The sequence below is a fragment of the Chiloscyllium plagiosum genome, chromosome 7 (genome assembly GCF_004010195.1).
Source record: "Chiloscyllium plagiosum isolate BGI_BamShark_2017 chromosome 7, ASM401019v2, whole genome shotgun sequence".
NCBI lineage: Eukaryota > Metazoa > Chordata > Chondrichthyes > Orectolobiformes > Hemiscylliidae > Chiloscyllium > Chiloscyllium plagiosum.
Genome location: NC_057716.1, coordinates 36331220 through 36351221, shown reverse-complemented (window position 1 = coordinate 36351221; position 20002 = coordinate 36331220). Strand labels below are relative to the sequence as shown.

Below are 20002 nucleotides of genomic sequence, written 5' to 3'. Positions count from 1 at the left end.
CATAAAGATCAAGGCCAATGGCTCTGCAATCTCCTCCCTTGCTTCCCCGAGAATCCTAGGATAAATGCCATCAGGCCCAGGGGACTTATCTATTTTCACCTTTTCCAGGGTTTCCAGCACCTCTTCTCTACATACCTCAAAGCCATCCATTCTACTTATTTGTGACTCAGTATTCACATCGACGACAATGCCCTGTTCCTGAGTAAATACTGAAGAAAAGTATTCATTCAGTGTCTCCCCAATCTCTTCCGCCTCCACACGCAACTTCCCACTACTATCCTTGACTGGACCTATTCCTACCCTAGTCATTCTTTTATTCCTGACATAGCTATAGAAAGCCTTAGGGTTTTCCCTAATCCTACCGACTAAGGACCTTTCATGTCCCCTCCTTGCTGCTCTTAGCTCTCTCTTCAGGTCCTTCCTGGCTACCCTATAACTCTCAATCGCCCCAATTGAACCTTCACGTCTCATCTTGAGATAGGCCGCCCTCTTCCATTTAACAAGGGATTCCAATTCCTTATTAAACCACGGCTCCCTCGCACGACCCTTTCCTCCCTGCCTGACAGGTACATAATTATCAAGGACATAATTATTGAACCATTTTTCCAAACACCTCCCAAATGAGAGAGGAGCAGAGGATAATAGCAGAGGATAATATAAAAAGATGCTCAAATTTTGCAATGTATTAACATTTTCATTTTTTATGCAGACATTTGCACAGTTACCTCTTTCATTCCTCATATGCATGCATTCTCATCCTTGTCTTTCTCACTACATTCAGAGTCTTTTGCACAAAATTCATCTACGTTTTCTCTACGATTATTTTCTTGTCCATGATCATAGTAGATCTTGACTTTCACATGAGTGTTGAATTCAAGGCCACAGGTAAGTATTACACAAGAACTTTTTCAGGGTACTTCTGTTTCAAATTAAGAGCTTGTATTATTAAACCGAAACTATCTTTATGTGATACTGAATTAATTAGCATCTACTTCGAAAACTTCAGCGAAGCATTCCAGATCTAATTTCAAACATAGCTTGATAGCCCCATTATTTCACTCAATTTCCTCTGCAACCTTTAAGATGCTGTGCTTTTTTCGATTTTAGCTAGTTTAATCACAACAGAAAATAAGCAGCATTTGGACAGCATGCACGAGTGATTAATGGTCCTGAGAAAAATGTTTTTGTCTGCTGTGCTGTCCTCCTATCTCTAACCTGCAACATTTCTAATTTCAGAGGGGAAGTCCAAAATAGAGCTGATAATTTATCATTTTGCAACGATGGATTTTTTTTCGACTGTTATTTTTCTGTTAAAAGCCTAACTCGAAAATGATTTTGGATCATTTAAACAGATTTAAAACCTGCAAGGAGAGAAGAATTGCATTTGATAATAACATTCTAAAATGAATATTCATAGACTTAAAATGCAGCAAAGGTGCTCTTCCCTGCCATTTTGTATTGTGAAATCATAGTTCTCCAAAGTGCAATAGAAAACTTAGGTCACAAGCAAATGCCTGGCTGATGTGGCATGCTTTAATGTTAATGTTATAGTAGCAATGTAAACTCTCATGTTGCATTGTTGGGTTAAATTTGACTACTTTTGGGGAATGAGTGAACAATTTAGTGCAGCTTAGAAATTGGCCATTAATTGATGCTTTGAAGGGAAGGGGATTAATATTCCGATAGGGCCTTATATGTGGCAGCAATTAATTTCCCAATAAAACATATAACATTGCCAGGACTACTTTTTGTGCAGCAAGAGTTCAAACTGGAGTTTGCATGTTTTTCAGTGCAGAGTAATAGCTTCCTAGTACCTTTACAGAAGTGACTGTTAAATGGGGTGCATTAAATTTTTGATAATTCTCAAAAGCCACAGCTTTCTAACCTGAGTACTAATGAAAGCCTGGCATCAAATTCCACCTGCTTCTACCTGCTTCTACCCTTGCTTCAGCTATCTGCTGATGAAACCTTGATCCAAGTCTTTATTACCTGCAGAGTTGACTATTCCAACACACTTCTGGCATGTCCCTCCTAGTTTCACCTCTGCAAACATGAAGGAATTATGGCGAGACAGTGGTAGAGTGGCAATGTCATTGGACTGGCAATCCAGAGGCCCATGCTAATCTCAGGTTTAATTTTTATAAAGCAGCTGGCAGAATAGAAATTCAGTCAATAAGTGAGATTGAAAGGCTTGTCCCTTTCATGGTGACCAGAAGGCAATCACTGAATGCTGTAAAAACTCATCTGGTTCATATTATTGATTGTCACATGTATTTTGTTATAAATACAGTGGAAAATGGGAAGGAAGTCTTCTGTCCTTATCCAATCTGGCTTAGCTGTGAGTTTAGTCCCACAGTAATACACACTGAAATAGCCATCAAGGAGAATTAAAAAATGATTAAAGATGCCATTTGTTGGCAAATGCCTTGACATCCACATTCCAAATCGGGAAAAAACAATTCAAAACTCTGCTGCCTATGTCTTAACTCACACAGAAGTCTGATCTATACTGGCTCCCAATTAAGCAACAGGTTAATTTTAAAATGCTCATCTTGCAAATCCCTCAATCTCTCCACAGCCTCGTTTTTCTTTAAATCTCCATAGCATTCCCATCTTCCATCCCTGCAAACCCTCTCCCCAAACAAAGTTTCTGAACTCAGCACGTCAAGCATTTCCAAGTACAATCACTTTCCTTCAGCTGTCAAGCCTTAAGAACTAAAATTCCTTCCCCATGATCTCTCCCTCATTCTATCCTCCTTTATGATGCTTTTTAAAACCTTAAACTTACCTCTTTGAGCAAGCATAATGCTGTTTTATGCAGGCCAGGGTCAAATTTTACTTGACAGTACTTTTCTAAAGCTTTGGGATATTTAATACAAAACTGCCTGGGATGTAAAAAAAGTTTAATAAAAGTTATATTAAAAGTTTTATAAAAAGTAAGTTGCTGCTGAAGTTGTTAATGAAAATGTATTTTTATCGCAGTATAGAATCATTGTGAAATCTATTCCAGGTATTAAGGATGCCATAAATTCAGGCTTAAGTTTTAATTGACATTGGGTGAGAATCCACAGTTATGTTTGGCAGAGGTACTTGAACTTATTTAACAACTGAGGTGATACTCGAACTGGTTCCCAAGATCTACAAACATTAAACTGTTGAGAAGTGGTTCTGAGTATGCAGCTTTATAGTAAAACATCAATCTGTACTTGTGCAAAATGGGTACTGCCTCACTGAGGCCCACACAGCAGCTCCCAATCTGATTACAATACAGACATGCATTATGTGTGAAACATTAGATACCACAAAGATAGATACCTTTTGAATTTACAGGGTTCTTGTTGTACAATGGATCAGGAGGCCCTATGTCTAATAATATCTCTGAGCAGAGTGGTCAGAAAATTCTGAATTAACAAGGAGTTAACAACTAAATTTTGTTGGAAATGTAGGAGAAAACTCTGATTGCTTTTTCATGTCAACTTTACCCTAAATACAGAGCACAGGAAAGTTGGCTGTTTCTTTTTCCCTTCATCATCTCATGCAAAGAAGAAATCAATAAATAAATCTGCTGAAGTGAAGAAAAGGTCAGAAAGTATTGTAAAGTTGAATGCCATATAAAAGCTAATTCCTATCTCACATGGACACAGATCATCTTAACTTAGCAATTTATTATATACGTGTAAGACTGCTTATCGTGGGACAAAATATATCTAATATTGCTAACGTGCATTTTCTGTTTCTGTGCATTTACTCTATTTGAAAATGTAAATTGTGACTGTGCTACCCAAGATTAACAAATACACACATCTGTTTGTCATTACAGCTGAGGTTTAATGATGTTTTAATGTACCAATATTATGACATATGGAGCTTATAATTAATGAGCTTTTAATATAGCTAAAGACATGGGCAAGAGCTAAAATGTATGGAAATTTTGCTTTTTGGATAGCATAATACAGAAGTCAGTTTATATTTAATTTCTCATATATAATATCTTAAATTGGATGCTTATTGAAAATCCAAAATGTTGAATTATATCCTCTAGAATAGGCAAGTCAGCATTAACTATTAAGGACATTGATGTGCATGTACAATTATCAAAAATTCAGCTTTGAGATAGAAACTTAGCTGCCGTAGAGGGCTGTCCTTCTTAATCAACTTATAAAATTCTAGAGGCTAGATGAATGAAACTTCTGATGGAACTAAATTGATCACAGATGGCACAGTGCCAGAAAATGCAGTGCAAAATGAAATCTGGTGCATCTGACCTCTGCAATTGAGATTGACGTCTGAGTTCACCAATATTTTCAAGTTGCCAGTCTGGACTCAATGTCTGCCCTTTCACTAACAAATCAACGTCTGACCTTCAAATGTGCATGGGTTTTCCAGGCTGACTCTTCAGCATAGTACTAGGGGAACATGTGCTATCTTTTAGATCAGCAATCAACTGAGCTTCCATTTGCTCTTTCAAGTGAACTTAAAGATCCCATGGCAAAGCAAAGCTAGGGAGTTATCCCCGATAGACTAATACATATAGCTCAACTGATGTTCTATTTGTAGGGCTTGCTGAGTGAAAATTGGCTGCTGTGTTTTCCACATTTCAATAATAACAACACTTAGAGTCATAAATTTGTACAGACCCTTCGGGTGCAACTCATTCATGCCGACCACATATTCTAAATTAATCTAGTCCCATTTGTCAGCATTTGGCCCATATCCCTCTCAACCCTTTCTCTTTGTGTACCCATTCAGATGCCATTTAAATGTTGTAATTGTACCAGCCCCCACCACTTCCTCTGGCATTCATTCCATATACACACCACCCTCTGCATGAAAATGTCACCCTCTAGGTCCCTTTTAAATCTTTCCTCTCTCTCACCTTAAACCTATGCCCTCTAATTTTGGACTTCCCTACCCTGGGAAAAAGACCTTGGCTATTCACCCTATCCATGCCCCCCATGATTTTATAAACTTCTATAAGGTCACACCTCAGCCTCTGAAGTTCAACGTTTCCTCTTTGGGTGTGAACTTCCTTGAGACATTTGAGGTCATGACAGACCTTATAAAAAATGCAAGTTTTCTCTTTCATTCACTGGATTTTGCTGCTTCTAAACAGCATTTTATTTTTGCCAACCTAAATTTTGCTGATAAAAATCATGCAGATAATGTACAAAGATAATGAAATAACCATCAATATTAAAATAATTATTTATTCAGTGCTAGTAAACAGAATTAATATTTTTGCATTATTCTATAAAGTTATAGAACATTAGCAATGACACAATTAACGTAATGAACTTACACAAATAGACAGGGAATGCAACACCACATGACATTTCCAACCCACCAATCTCTCAAGCCTCTCAATGAATCACGCATCTTCATGATTCACTCAACAGTACCTCCTTGGCACGCAGCACTCCAATCAAACTTCCATATAGCCATCTCCAATGCACATTCTAATTATATCAGCTTCACAGCAAGATCCAACTGCTCCACACATCTTCTGGTTGTTCTCCAACTGCAGTAGGCACATCAGCTGGACACAATGCAATATAATTTTGTCCTCTCCCTTGTAGGATACAGTGACACATAATAGAAGGGAGCAGGGTGCAACTGGTAGAGGACAACGACTTCTGCCTCTCCTCAGCCCTACAATGGAGATGGTTCTCTGTACCTTCAGGCTGACTGCAACAGAGCCTGGGGTAATTGGTATCACTGAGAACATGGAGAATGATAATTAAACAATTTCTCAGCTTCTGCTAACAGTCTTCCTACTGTCTGCCCTGAAATGTAATTGGTGATAGTATTACCACAATCTATAAATTTCTTCCTCTTATATTTTCCTTCATACCAACCTTGCTCTTCTGATTCCTTGCTGCTACCTACCCAAATAGTGAGTAACAGCACAGCACTGATAAAAAGGCACTGTCACTTCATCTTACACTCGCAGTCAGTAGCTCTGATATTGCTACTGCATGTATCTTAGCAACATGTATAGAGTTGATAACCACATGTACTGTGGGTCGCTGCAGCAGCGGGCTGTAGATAGCCCAGACAGGACAGTTCTTGTGTCCTGGACAGTGGCTTTGCAGATGATGCAGGATGAGAACCTCAACGAGGCAAAATGTAGGAGAATTCTGATAGGCATGCACATTGAGATGCTGAGTGTATTGGTTAGTCTGTCAAACAGTTTCCAGACATTGTCATGGAGCATAATAGAGAGTCAACGTCCAACTTGGAAGATGAATGAAGCAGAGCTTGCCTTCTGTGCGGCTTCTGTTCCATTTCCATGTCTCTGCTTCCCTCTAAATTGTGTCGACAAGTCACCAAATCCTCTGTCTTCTCTGTGCGGATGCAGGAACAGTCCCCATCAAATTCAGGAACTCATCACCAAAGAAAACAGAACATTTCAGAGTACTTCCAGAGACTTTGCAATAATGAAGGTATTCTAAGTTACCTTATTTGTAAGTTGATTGGCTGGCTCCTTAAGTAATGATAATGCAGGGGCCCTCCTGCAGCTGAATGTATATTCTTGGCTGAGTTGTAAATGATTATGTTGTCTATGTTTGAGCGCTCCAGGTTTGCAAGTACAATGTCAAATTGGCTGGAGGTGGAGTGATGTGATGACAGCACCAGCTGCAAGATTTCTAAGAGACATGGAGTATATCTGTGCAAGTAGCTTCTCAGAATATGATGCTGAGATAGAAGGGGTGCAAATGGCTGTGGGAAAAGCATGGCTGTTTTATAGGTCTTTCAGCTTCTGAAATACCATCTCCAGGGGAGGCATGGATCCAAATTTCACATCACAGAGTTTAAAATGAAATGGATCTTTAAAAGGCTCATTCAGCAAATAATGCCACAAGGTAAACCTCTGCAATGTTCATCTAAAATAAAATCTCAGAAGTATCCTAAAAGCCAAAATTAGGAATTTGATTTTTTTTAACATGTACCTTAATATGGCAGCAGCTCCTGGCCATCTCCTTCATCAAAATTCAACAACTATAATGGAAAACTGTTCTGTCTTTATCTGTTATTTGCTTCCAGAATTCCTCTACTTCCCTTGTGCACTATCGTTGCTGCAGTAATATACATTGCATTATAGCTCATTCAAAGTCCAGTCATAGTATGATAATGCATTGAAATAAGTAAATCTCTGTGGGAGCTCCATAAAAGCTATGATAAAAGTGTTCCAATTGTTGTCAAATAACTATTCTCTGGCTCTCTTCTTGCATGGGCAAAGATTTGTGTGTAGGTTTGGGAGCAAGCTGAACAGTGTACATTTGTTCATTAATGCAGTTGAAGGAGAATATTGAGATATTGGGATTGCACTCAGCTGAGGTGGTCAGGAAACAATACATGAGAGTTCTTGTACCGAGAGTTGTTTTGTGCTACTTTTCTGAAGTTCAGACGTAAGGGAATCTTTACACCAGCAGAACAATAAGAAAATAAAGGTGAGCAAGAAATATGTTGCATTTCTCTTTTACTTACTTCACAGATTTGGAAGCAGAGCAGTAAAAAGAATTGCACTCAATAGCAAAACGCTCAACAGCACGAACAATCATTGGTAATTCATGACTTGGTTAGCACACTCTCTGTCACACTTACCAGTTCTTTAGAGTCAATCTGATGGGCACAGATCAGATGGGGAGGGGCTACTGGGTGAGAGTGATGCAATTTTTCCTGAGCAGTTATCCAGGAAATATCAGTCCTTAGCTGAAGTTGATTTGGGTGATAAGTGCAAATGTCTCAGAAGAAACCTAGTACAACATCAAACACATGTGAAGGAAAGAAAATGTACAGTAGGAGGCCTAGCCGAATGCACTTTCTTATAGAGCCATTAGAGGATGCTAGCTTAAAGGAAGCAGTGGAATCAATGGGGTTACAAAGGCCCTTTCTTACTTATGGATTAGGATATCATTTATTTTCATCAGACCTGTGTTCTTGAAAATCTATTATAACCTATTTGCATGGAAGAAGAAACCAGATAAATACATGAAGGAGAAGGGAATAGAAGCTATGCTAAAAGGATAAGATGGAGTGGTATGGGAGGAGGCTCAAATAGAGCAGACACACGAGAACGATCAATTTGATTCAATGGCCTTTACCTCTGGTGCGAGTTCTGTGTAGTTCAATGTAAGAAATTGAAGCTCAGATAAGGAGATGGTACTGACTTTCTATCTTCCAAAACTACAACGAACCCCGGTTTTAGACTCCCAGGCTGAGGTGAAGAATCCAACCCCAGAAACGTTATCCATCATAGATTTATCCTTTGACTCAATTGACATGAGACATGGGCTACCTCAATCATATTATTTTTTAAATCAGCCTGGTCAGAATTGTTGGGATATGAATCAAGGCCTCCAGGTTTAGAGGTACGGATACTGCCATTGCACCACAGGAGCCCTGACCAGCCTTTTACTGTAAATGAAGCAGCTATCTGCTTCTCAGATCTCAAACCTTCATTTTGCACAGTGTTAAACTAGAAATAAGGATGAAGGGAAAAGTCATAATGATTAATATCCTTCAGCATTCCAAGTATTTCACTTTAATTTGAGTTTTTATTTCTTTTTTGTGACATTTTGCTGCTTCACTGATGGCAGAAACAGTCACAGCAATATTTGGTACCTCTAGTTTGTGGGCGGCACGGTGGCACAGTGGTTAGCACTGCTGCCTCACAGCGCCAGAGACCCGGGTTCAATTCCCGACTCAGGCGACTGACTGTGTGGAGTTTGCACATTCTCCCCGTGTCTGCGTGGGTTTCCTCCGGGTGCTCCGGTTTCCTCCCACAGTCCAAAGATGTGCGGGGCAGGTGAATTGGCCGTGCTAAATTGCCCGTAGTGTTAGGTTAAAGGGGTATGGGTGGGTTGCGGATCGGCGTGGACTTGTTGGGCCGAAGGGCCTGTTTCCACACTGTAAGTAATCTAATCTAGTCTGAAGAAAAGGTTTCACTTTTATTCTGAAGGAAGGCCAGGGCACTGGACTGTCAAAAGATAAATAAATCATGGCTACTCCCTAGATACTGGACTCTGATGGACAGAAACCTGTGGTTGCTTACAGACCATTATGAGAATGAAATCACTTTCATTTTATATAATGATTTGGATTTATCTTGGGAGATTTTATGACCACATGAATGGATTATTTTGCAGCAAGCAGTCAGCAATCCTGTTCACACAATTGTCACAATTCACACCCATGTCCAAAACAATGAGTCTTCTTATCCTTACAAAAAGCAAAGTAATTATTTGCCTTCTGTAATGAGAGCAAACTGACTGACCTGACTGTAGTTGCCTGCTGCCATTTAGCATAAGCCTCTGGCCATGAACTTAAGTGCAGTGACGACTTACTGAGGCACAGTGACTGCTGTGCTGTTCCTCTAAGGGACTGAGCTGCAGATTTCCTTGCAGGTTGGATGAAAATTGTATGATAGCCTCTTTACAGGTTACTCCAGTGACATTCTCAAACAAAATCTTCTGATTCATATACCCTGGTAGCTAGGTTTTTTTCATGGAGACACTTTGTGCTGCTTTCTCATAAGTAGGACCTCTCAGGTTTTCTGCTATTCAGAGATTTCTTAGGTTTTCTGCTATTGTCCAGGACACCCTCCAACAACATTCACAGTTTATCTAAACCTGATTTCCCATATGAAAATAGTCTAAGGATTGACTACCTAATCATCTACACCTTCTAAAATAAAGAGGAAAACATTTTTTTGATAAAAGACAAATTAATATCTGTATCAATTTTTGGAATCTCAATGTCAAGTCCTTCCAGCTTCTGTTCTATGTTACCTTAGTTTTACAATGCTGTATGTGAGCAGATCCCAGAGTGGACAAAATGGTAATTCGGAGTGATGTGGCTAAACCTATTATTTGCATAATTATGATTTATCTTGGACAAGTGCATATTCCTTGACTTAGTGACATGAGAAGTTCCTTTATTCATAACATTATGCCACAACGTTTTCTCAGCTTGATTATGAAGTTCAACTCTGTAAAGTCAACCCAGAAATTGCATCATCCCTGTTTGTCACTGGATCTGCTGTCCTTCTGAGACTGGTAAACACTGCAGGTCTCCCAGAAAGTGATCCACGATAACAGCCCGAGATAATAAGATGCTTAAAGCCCTCGAACAACATTATGGAAACCTTTTGTAGGCTGCAGTGTCGCACTTCCTAACTTTGTGCCAGCATCTGGCCATGTTTTAAGGGTCAATTTTCTAAGAACTTGGTAACATTGCATGCCTCATTATATGATTATTTACCTCTTACCCATGGATTTCTTATGGGAGAAACAGCTATCATTGCAGTAGACAGCCTGGTTTCCCCAGCAGTTTGCATCTCCCAAATGTCTGGTAAACTGTAAACTGCAAGTAAAGTGAATAAGGTAGCTTACAGGAAAGGGCCACAAACAGTTCACAAGAGTGACCCACTCCATACCATCAATAATGTCTCGCATCATGCGCAGCTGGTAAACTAGTAGTTCCTGTCATGTTGCCTCATGTGTTTCAATAATGAATTGAGGTTTTCTGGGCAAGCAAAACGTGTATAATCTGCGTGATACATGTATCCTGGAAGATTGGGGTTTGGACAGATCCTTCCTTTTGTTTCTTGAAGCATGAAAAAACACAGAGCTGTGGCTATCTTCATTATGACTGGTGATAGTCTCCGTCTTTATTGATATGATTTATAAATCTGAAGGTAGGAGTGTATGACTTTCTTGGAAAATCATTGCATTCACATCATATCCAATGTATCAAGGTAAAAATGTCTAAGATGAATAACAAGGTTTGCAGCAATTAGAATAGACTTCCATTGATCTCTTAACACAAAATATGGGCTTCTCTGAATCTGTTTTTCCAGAACATGATCCATTAAACCACACAATACCTATCCATGGAAGAAACTAGCAGAAGTAATTGTTAATGTTCAGTTTTAAGAAGCTCCCATTTTAGCTCTGATAACTTGATCTAACCTTTTTTCTACAAAACAGAATGCCCACAGAGTCAGATACTGCTGGAAAATCTCAGCAGGTCTGTCAGCATCTGCAAAGAGAGATCAGAGTTAATGTTTTAGATCCAGCGCACTTCAGAACTTAAATTCTGCAGTGCACTGGATCCGAAACATTAACGCTTAAGTTCTATAGTTACCAGACCTATTGAGATTTTCCAACAATTTCTGTTTCTGTTTCTGATTTCCAGCATCCACAGTTCTTTCAATTTTTTTTACATTAGCATTACAGGATTAGCAAGAAAGGCTGAAATTGAGTAAAATTGAAATTCATTCTCTCCCCAGTTTGTATTGGTGTTAAATCTCTTCCAGGTGTTGTTCAGATTCCAAATTTATCATGGCACTTAACCTTAATTTACACTAAGGCTAAGGCCTTGGTGATCCCAGGTTCAGAGCACACACACTTCTAGGATTTATTGTTATTTGCTGTGTTCAGACATTACTGGACAGGCCCCACATTTCAGCATCTCATAATGGCAAGAACAGGCACACAATGTTCAATGAATAGCTATACTATGGCAATTGAAGGTTATTCTGTTGACGGTTAAGGAGTAATTCCTAATTCTGTTGTGTACTTTCCAAAACAAACATGAGATTGCAGGTAACAAAATTGATAAAGTTGGAACACCCAATGGATCAGATAGAATCAATAAGCAGAAGAATATTATTGACACTTCAGACGTTGTTCTCAGTACGTGCCAGTTCCAACCTGTGGGAGAATTGTTTCATATGAAGAAACAACTTTTTGATCATAAGCAAAATCTAAAACACTGTAAGGATACTTGAACTACAACAGGCACATTAAGGTTGTATTTGTCTTCAGCTCATCACAGCATTTAGCTAACATTTTGCTTATCTCAGTGTTATTGTTAGACATGCTTGATTTGATTTCATTATGTGAAGTTTGTTGACAAACGCAATCATTTCTAACAGAATATAAGCATACAGTTTTAGAAACAGTGTTTTTACTCTTGGAAGTTTGGCTAGTCGGATATTCTAGCTAACAAAAGCAGTTTCTTATTACCTCTTCACCAAAATCACTATGAGAAGCAGCTCATATCTTTTAGTGTTCTGTGATAGTCTATCAACAATATTGTCATATGAAAGACTTGGAAAAGAAGATTTGTATTTAAGGGATATGCTTCAAAGCAAATTAAAAATACTTAAAGTGATAATAGACTTGGTTTTAATCCTGATTCCCCAAAGACTGTAAATGATAAGTACTTGGTTAACCTCTCCTGACCTTTGGTAAACAACTCCTATACGTGTTGTACTGGGAGGTCACTGGCCCTCAATGCTCAACAGGGATTATTTGCATAAACTTTCTCTATGGTTAGTGAATAAAAGGAAACAGTTTTCTTAAATAGAAAGCTCCAAAGGTAGTCCCACAAAATACACAAAAGAGTCACTGTGTAGGAGAGCATTTATTAAGGTATTTTGTATAAGCAAGCTGGTCCAATAGGGTGGGGAACTTCAGCATGTTAAGTCTATTTGCAATATTAAACAAAGATATATTGTTTGAATTCTAAATATCACTTGTTACTTTTTACACCCGTGCAAGCAATGAAATAAAGCAACTTTACAATTTATATTAACATTGTCTTACGACCAGACATTAGATTAGATTACTTACAGTGTGGAAACAGGCCCTTCGGCCCAACAAGTCCACACCGACCCGCCGAAGCGCAACCCACCCATACCCCTACATCCACCCCTTTAACCTAACACTACGGGCAATTTAGCATGGCCAATTCACCTGACCCGCACATCTTTGGACTGTGGGAGGAAACCAGAGCACCCGGAGGAAACCCACGCAGACACGGGGAGAATGTGCAAACTCCACACAGTCAGTCGCCTGAGTCGGGAATTGAACCCGGGTCTACAGGCGCTGTGAGGCAGCAGTGCTAACCACTGGGCCACCGTGTCGCCCACATCTACTTGTCCACAATTTAGAAACTTAGGGAGGCATTCAGGGCATATACGAAGGACACAAATACCTGGCTCAGATCACATGACCATAGAATTGTTACAGCCCTGAGTTATGTGACAACATAATTACACATTCTGCACTCGTCGACTGTATCACATAATTCTGCCGGGATCCATCCAAAAAAGCAACCGATAATAAAAATCTTAGCCGAATTCCTTACATATAACTCTCAGCTTATAAAACCCCAGAACATTGGAACTAAGGCAAATTTTGAAAAAAAACACAGAACTGGATAAAAATATGAAGACAAATGTTATAAATCTGAAATGAAAACAGAAATCCCCGAAGTGTACAATTAGTTTATTTTGTGAATGATTAAACAATACCCAAATATTTAAAACACCTTCAAATTCCAAATGCTTACTGACCAGTTGAAGATTCCAGCATTTTTAGTTGTTAGGAGCAAAAAAATCTTCTATTACTGGCCAAAACATAAAGGTGCAGAAGTCAGTCTTCATACTGGCAGTTGGTGACTGTCAAATATCCAGAGCACTCCCATAAAATTGTCATTCAACTCCTTGATCAGGACCTTAATGTTTGTTTTAGCATTCAGCTATCAAACTTGATGTTAATGCCTGTAATAACCACCACACAAAGAATTGCTGAAAGCATCTGATGAATAGATAAAAGAAAAACCTTTCATAACTTTATGTGTAGTCAGGAACACTCACAGCACACAAGTGCCAGGCAATGATCATTGCCAGTAAGACAAAATCTAATGACTGTCCCTTGACATTCAATGGTATTACTGCCACTGAATCCCCCACTATCAACACCTTTGGAGGTTACCACTGACCAGAAACTGAACTTGACTAGAAATAGAACTACTGCGGCTACAAGACCAGATCAAAGGCTAGGAATACTGTAGGGAGTAACTCACATCCTGAATCCCCAAAACCTAGCCATCATCTAGAAGGCACAAGTCAGAATAGATAAAAGAAAAACCTGCCTGGATGAATGCAACTCCAACAATACTCAAGAAACTTATCACCATCCAAAACAAAGCAAGCCCTTAATTGGCACTACACCCACAAACATTCAGTTTCTCTTCACTGATGTACAGTGGCAGCAGTGTGCAGAATCTATAAGATGCACTGCAGAAATTCACCAGGGCTCCTTAAACATCACCTTCCAGACCCACAGCCACTTTCATCTTGAAGGTCACAAAGACAGCAGATACATGGGATCACCACCATCTGCAAGTTTCCCTCCAAGCCACTCGGCATCCAGATTTGGAAACATATCACCATTTCTTCAGTGTTGGGGCGTGCGGTTCAAAATCCCAGAATTCCTTCCCTAATGGCATTATGGGTGTACCTTCATCAAATGGACTGCAGCAGTTCAAGACAGCAGCTTACCGCTAGCAACACCCACATCCAAAGAGTGAATAAAAAAAGAGTTGCTCTTCATGGAATTTGAGCTTTTGCTTGTGAAGATTAGATCTGTAACATTAACACTAGGAATTGCACATGTGCCCCTTCTCCTTATTTGCAGCTAGTGTGTTTCCAAGACTGGTTAAACTGTATGTTTCCTACAATCTGATTGATGATAACTCCTATATAATGAGAGATCATTGAAAACACAGAACAATAATTTGGAAACCTTTTAATTATATTAGATGCCCTACAGTGTGGAAACAGGCCCTTCAGCCCAACTAGTCCACACTGACCCTCCGAAGAGTAATCCACCCAGACCCATTCCCCCTAGCTAATACACCTAACTCTACAGGCAATTTAGCATAACCAATTCACCTAACCTGCACATCTTTGGACTGTGGGAGGAAACCAGAGCACCCAGAGGAAACCCACACAGACACAGGGAGAACATGCAAACTCCACACAGACAGTCACCTGGGGCTGGAATTGAACCTGGGTCCCCAGCGCTGTAAGGCAGCAGTGCTAACCACTGAGCCACCGTGCCGCCCAATGGATGCTCTATGTAGTACTCATGAAACAAACCAGGCAGTCCTTCTCTACCACAATAATGTTTCAATGCTAGCCCAGGCTCACACAACTTATAGCTTCCCACTCACTCCTACCCCTTCCACCCCCAAGGTCTTAACTGCAAGATGCTCCATTACCATCCACTGCTTCCCAATTTTTTGCAGCTAAAGCCTTGGGGCTCAATTAGCAGAAAATGTTGGATCAACATCTTTGAGTGCACCATCCAGGTGTGATGCCTGTTTCACACTAGTTTCTGTCTCATCACCAATTTATACCTTGCAATGCTTTAACTATATATAGCCAATTCAAATTTCATTTTTAGATCAACAGGACATGTTATTTTCAAACTCCTTTACCATTCAGAAAGTTTTTGTGTGTTTATGAAGTTTAAACTTCCTATTGTCCACCCTCAAAAGTCAGTACTCATCTGTAAATCAGTTGCTCACATCCTATCCCACAGCAACTTATAGCTAACAATTACTGCTGCCTCTTTCAACGTATCTTGGCTATTAACCCTGCGTACTTCCAATATAAAATGTTTATCTTAAAGCTAAAGTAATTCCACTACTTGACCCATCCATTTGTGTAACCTCTTCCAACAATACAATTTCCTCCATCACTGATATATGTTCCATTCCTCTCAATCTGACCTTCTACACATTCCTCCCTCCAGCTGCTATCCCCACAACATCTTCAGTTCTGGCATTCATTCCCTAAAATTCCTCTTCCTTTTTTTTGAAGACTTTTCTTCAAACCAGCCTCTGCAACTTTTTCTGCTTTTTGTGATGTATCTTTTCCTTAAACAAAGAGCCCAAAAAACTGTTGAGGCCGGAAATCAGAAACAAAAACAGAAAATACTGGAAAAGCTCAGCAGGTCTAGTTTGCCTGCCACTTCGACATGTTCTCTGGCCAACATTCCTGTCTCAACCTTGCTGCACTGCTGCAGCACACCTCTGTACAAGTTGCAAGAGCAGCATCTCATTGGGGCCTTAATGTTGAGTTGAATAATTTGAGTGCCTAAGCACCTTCTCTTGTGTTTTGACACACCAGGTCTTGTCATCGCATAGGCTGCTATTACAAGCAACCTGTGAATTGGATTGTCTTATATGTACTTGTTATTGTTACTGTTTGTGATAATTGAAACTGGGAATTTCGGGTTTGTCCTCATTTTTCTGAAAACTGGTTGAACAGTGGGGATTGGGGCCTGGCTTTGCTGCCCCTCTCCCTTGTAAAATTGTTGTTTCTTTGTATACAGCTATTAATGTTAACTGTTTTGTAAACTGTATTGTTTGATAAAATTTTTAAAAAATACAAGCAACCTGTTGACGGCCCCTAATGGTCACCATGAACACCATGATTCTCCCAAGCTGACCTTTACTGGATCCCTTCTCTGTCCAATTGCTATTCTATCTCTGGGCGCTATCTCCACCTATATTATACTCCTCCCCCCACTCCATCCCCCCACACCCCCAAAACCCCTTCTTCAGCATAGATACTAACCTTTTCCTAGCTACAGTCAGTTCTGAAGAAGTCACTGATTGCAAAACATTAACGCTGCTTTCTCTTCACAGATGCTGCCAAACCTGCTGAGGTTTTTCCAGCATTTTGTTTGATTTTCCCTCTTGTGTTGGCATTCATTGTTTTTAACCTTGCAGGAGTGTCACTGAGTTTTAGAATTATAAATGTGTTTACCCTGATCAAATGTGCACAAGGGGGCTGAGGTGAATAATATGAGGAAGATAAACGTGTTGTATTCAGTTAAACATATTTATTTTCACTTTAAACGAGTAGGAATTCAAACCTTACAATGTACAGTTATGTAATGACAGCATTTTGCAGCTTCAGAAGCTGCCCCTGAATTTGCGCTCCTTGCAAGAGCAAATGTATTCTGCCAGACCCTATAAAAAACACACACACCTGCCAAATGGCTATACAACAATCAACTGATGTTAGTGTCCGGAGAGCTTCCAGCTACTTTAGATGCCTTGTTAATGAACGAAATACAATAAAAACATTTTCCCCACCATTTGCTATAAAGCCATCCTTGCGGCGCCCCCTTCAGGCAGCATTCTATACTACATCACCCGATTGATAACAGGGTTATCGGCCCCGCAAGAATGTTACAGATTTTACCTTATCTTTAAGTCAACATTTGCTTCTATTACAAGACACCCAAGGTATATACCAGTGTTTTAAAGAGGGAATATTTAGTAAGTCCCTCAATTTTCTTGCTGTTAAAAGTTTTGATCATAAAAATACGCCTGTATAAGTGATTGCATTCCTTGCTTTTCCTTACCTCTTACAACGAAATGAAGCCAACCATAAAACAAAGGGTACTTTCCAAGCCATTGTTATTTGAAGTACAATAAATTCAACTGAAAGAAAAGTTCAAATCTGATTGTCAGCATGGTCGAATGAATGCCGACAAGTATTCAAGTTCAACATTTCATTGTATCAAACGGGTCCTCTCTCCCTTAATAAATTGCTGGATAAATGTTTGGTAGACAATTAATCATCTCCGTGAAGCGGCTGTAACATCCGCGGGATGATTAACATATTTACAGGTAGATACCACCTGTAATATGCAAAGATATTATACTATTTGTGTATTGACAGTGTGATACTATTTTAAACTTGGGTAGAATGCAAAAGTGAGCATCATTTATTTGAAAATGTATTTTTTAAGTAACTGAATCAATACTCAATACAAGGTCTGCTAACCATTCACTCCTGCCATCTTCCACGGAGAAGCTTGCAATATATTTGCAGACATTACTGTGTATACTTAATCATTTTATTAAATCAGTTCATATATGAAGGACAATCCATTTGATGGCTATGCTAAAGTGTGCGCGGATGTTTTTCCCCCTCATGATTAATGATCCTGAGCGTTTGGGATTTCCATGCTGTTTGGTATATGTTGCTAAACTCTTATTCTGCCAGAACATAGGGACATAAGCTCCGGTCGTCTTAAAATAGCAAGGCATGTTACAATCTCAGCTACAGCACCCGCTTCCAGGAGTGTAAGTCTAACTATCCTCTGCAAACAAACCAAATAAAAACATGCAGCACATTTTCCCCAAAACCCAGCAAAATAGGTGCAAATCTAATTCACCCGCCCTCAGATGAAACTCTAGTGGTAAGGAGACAGTTGGCTGATGGAACAGAGTGGCGAGTTTCTGAAAACATCGCTCACATGCTTTACACTGGAGACTGCAGTTATTTTTACAGATGCTAACTCGGCTGTGAAAGATCAAGCAACAAGCTCTGTGTGATATATCGGTAGATGGCTTTCCTGGGGGATTTGTGTGTGTGTGTGTGTGTATGTTCTCCAGTTAGATGACAGAATAAGTAGTGTATTCTACTTACCAGCCGGAGCTGGATTGAGGTTCCAGTAGAATAATCCTTAGGATTGCAGGGGAGACTCTGTGCGGCTCGCTAACTCAATACAGGATCTGCAAAGTGAGGGGATAATCCAGGGCAAGGACTGGCTCTCACGCTCTACCCTCTCGGAGTGTGCAAACTGCACTCGCTACTGTCGGCTTTAAGTTTAGAGCTGGGAACCCTGTCAGGGAGCAAGCAATCAATACAAGAGCATCACCGAGAAAAGGAAAGCCTCCCGCTTCCTGTGACATCACTCAGCCCGCCTTCAATTCGCTATCATGTCCCAGAATCAGAACGCGTTGATTCGGAAACCCCTTGTGCTGATGTTTTGCAGCTCCCCCCGCCCCTTCTCCGACCCTCAGAACGGGGATAGGGTGAGAAACTGCCCGCTATTGTCCTGTTGCCAACACACAGCTCGGAGCCTGCACTCGGATTCCAGATCAGCAGAACTGCACACGCACTCAGAGCAACAAACTTTACCATTTCTGAAACAAAATAACAGTTAACCAGAAAAGCAGCTTCTCAAAGACACATAGGGGTTGGGAAACTGTTAAGGTACCTCGAATTTTAGTGGATTTAGATAACGGGGCCAATTTAGAGTTGGGAATACATCAAGTTACCAACATTTCGAAATAATCACCATTCAAAAGTGATCAAGTATCATAGATATACCGGACTTGACCAAAATAGAAACACAGTGAGTGAAATAAGCTAAAACGTGGACTAAAAAGGTGTTTTTTTTAAAGAAATCAATCATTTTGGGAGGGCGGTTGAAGTCCAATAATTGTAAACTCTTTTAGTGTTTTCTAACTTTTTGCAAGAAGACTACTTTAAGGGATATATTGAGGGGAAAATCCAACCTGTTCCAAACTGGGAATCACACACCAAACTCCAATTCGATATTAGCGAGAATACTCGGTTAATATTTAACTGAGATGTGGAAGGGCCGGTGTTGGACTGTGTGACATTGAGTGAGAGTCAAAACAGGTTTATGTGAAACCGCAAGTTTTGGGAGACCCCGCTCCTTCCTCAGGCAGATGTGATTATTATGAGAGTTAGTGTCGGGAAGCTCCGAGGAGGCTCTCCCATCTGTCGGTCACAAGCTTAATGTGGAAGTGCCGGTGTTGGACTGGGCTGGACAAAGTTACAAATCACACAACGCCAGGTTATAGTCCAGCGGGTTTATTTAGAAGCTAATGCTTAACACGGTCACTGGCGGTTTAACAATACGGTGACTGGATCCAGCTGACTGATCCGAGACCCGGAGCCCAGTGGAGAGACTGACTGCTCACCCTGAACACATGGTCAGAACTCCACTAAAGAAAACCATCTCTCACTGAACAGCGACAGAAATTCTAGCAAAGCAAAAAGAAAGTATTTCAGTATCCCATCTCATCCATCATCCATCTCCCCAGTATCCCATCTCCCAAAGTATCCATCTCTCCCAGTATCCCATCTCCGACAATGTCCATCTCTCCCAGTATCCCATCTCCCACAGTGTCCATCTCCTCCAGTATCCATCTCTCTCAGTGCCCATCTCCCCAGTATCATCTTCCCCATCGCCTCCAGTATCCTATGCCCCCCAGTATACATCTTCTGCAGTGTCCATCACCCCCAGTATCAGTCTCTCCCAGTGTCCATCTCCCCCAGTATCCATCTCCTGCAGTGTCCATCTCC

General features: G+C 40.2%; 1 protein-coding gene across 2 annotated transcripts in view; it reads right to left on the bottom strand.

Annotated features, from left to right (window-relative positions):
• Positions 1–18545, bottom strand: part of LOC122551476 (calcitonin gene-related peptide type 1 receptor-like) — an 81109-nt gene extending 62564 nt beyond the window's left edge. The window contains exon 1 of one of the 2 annotated variants that reach the window (XM_043693437.1): positions 18311–18545. The gene's annotated coding sequence lies outside the window, so the exon portion shown is untranslated. The remainder of the gene's footprint in view (positions 1–18310) is intronic. The other variant, XM_043693436.1, reaches the window with a different exon arrangement.
• Positions 18546–20002: the final 1457 nt, after the last annotated feature.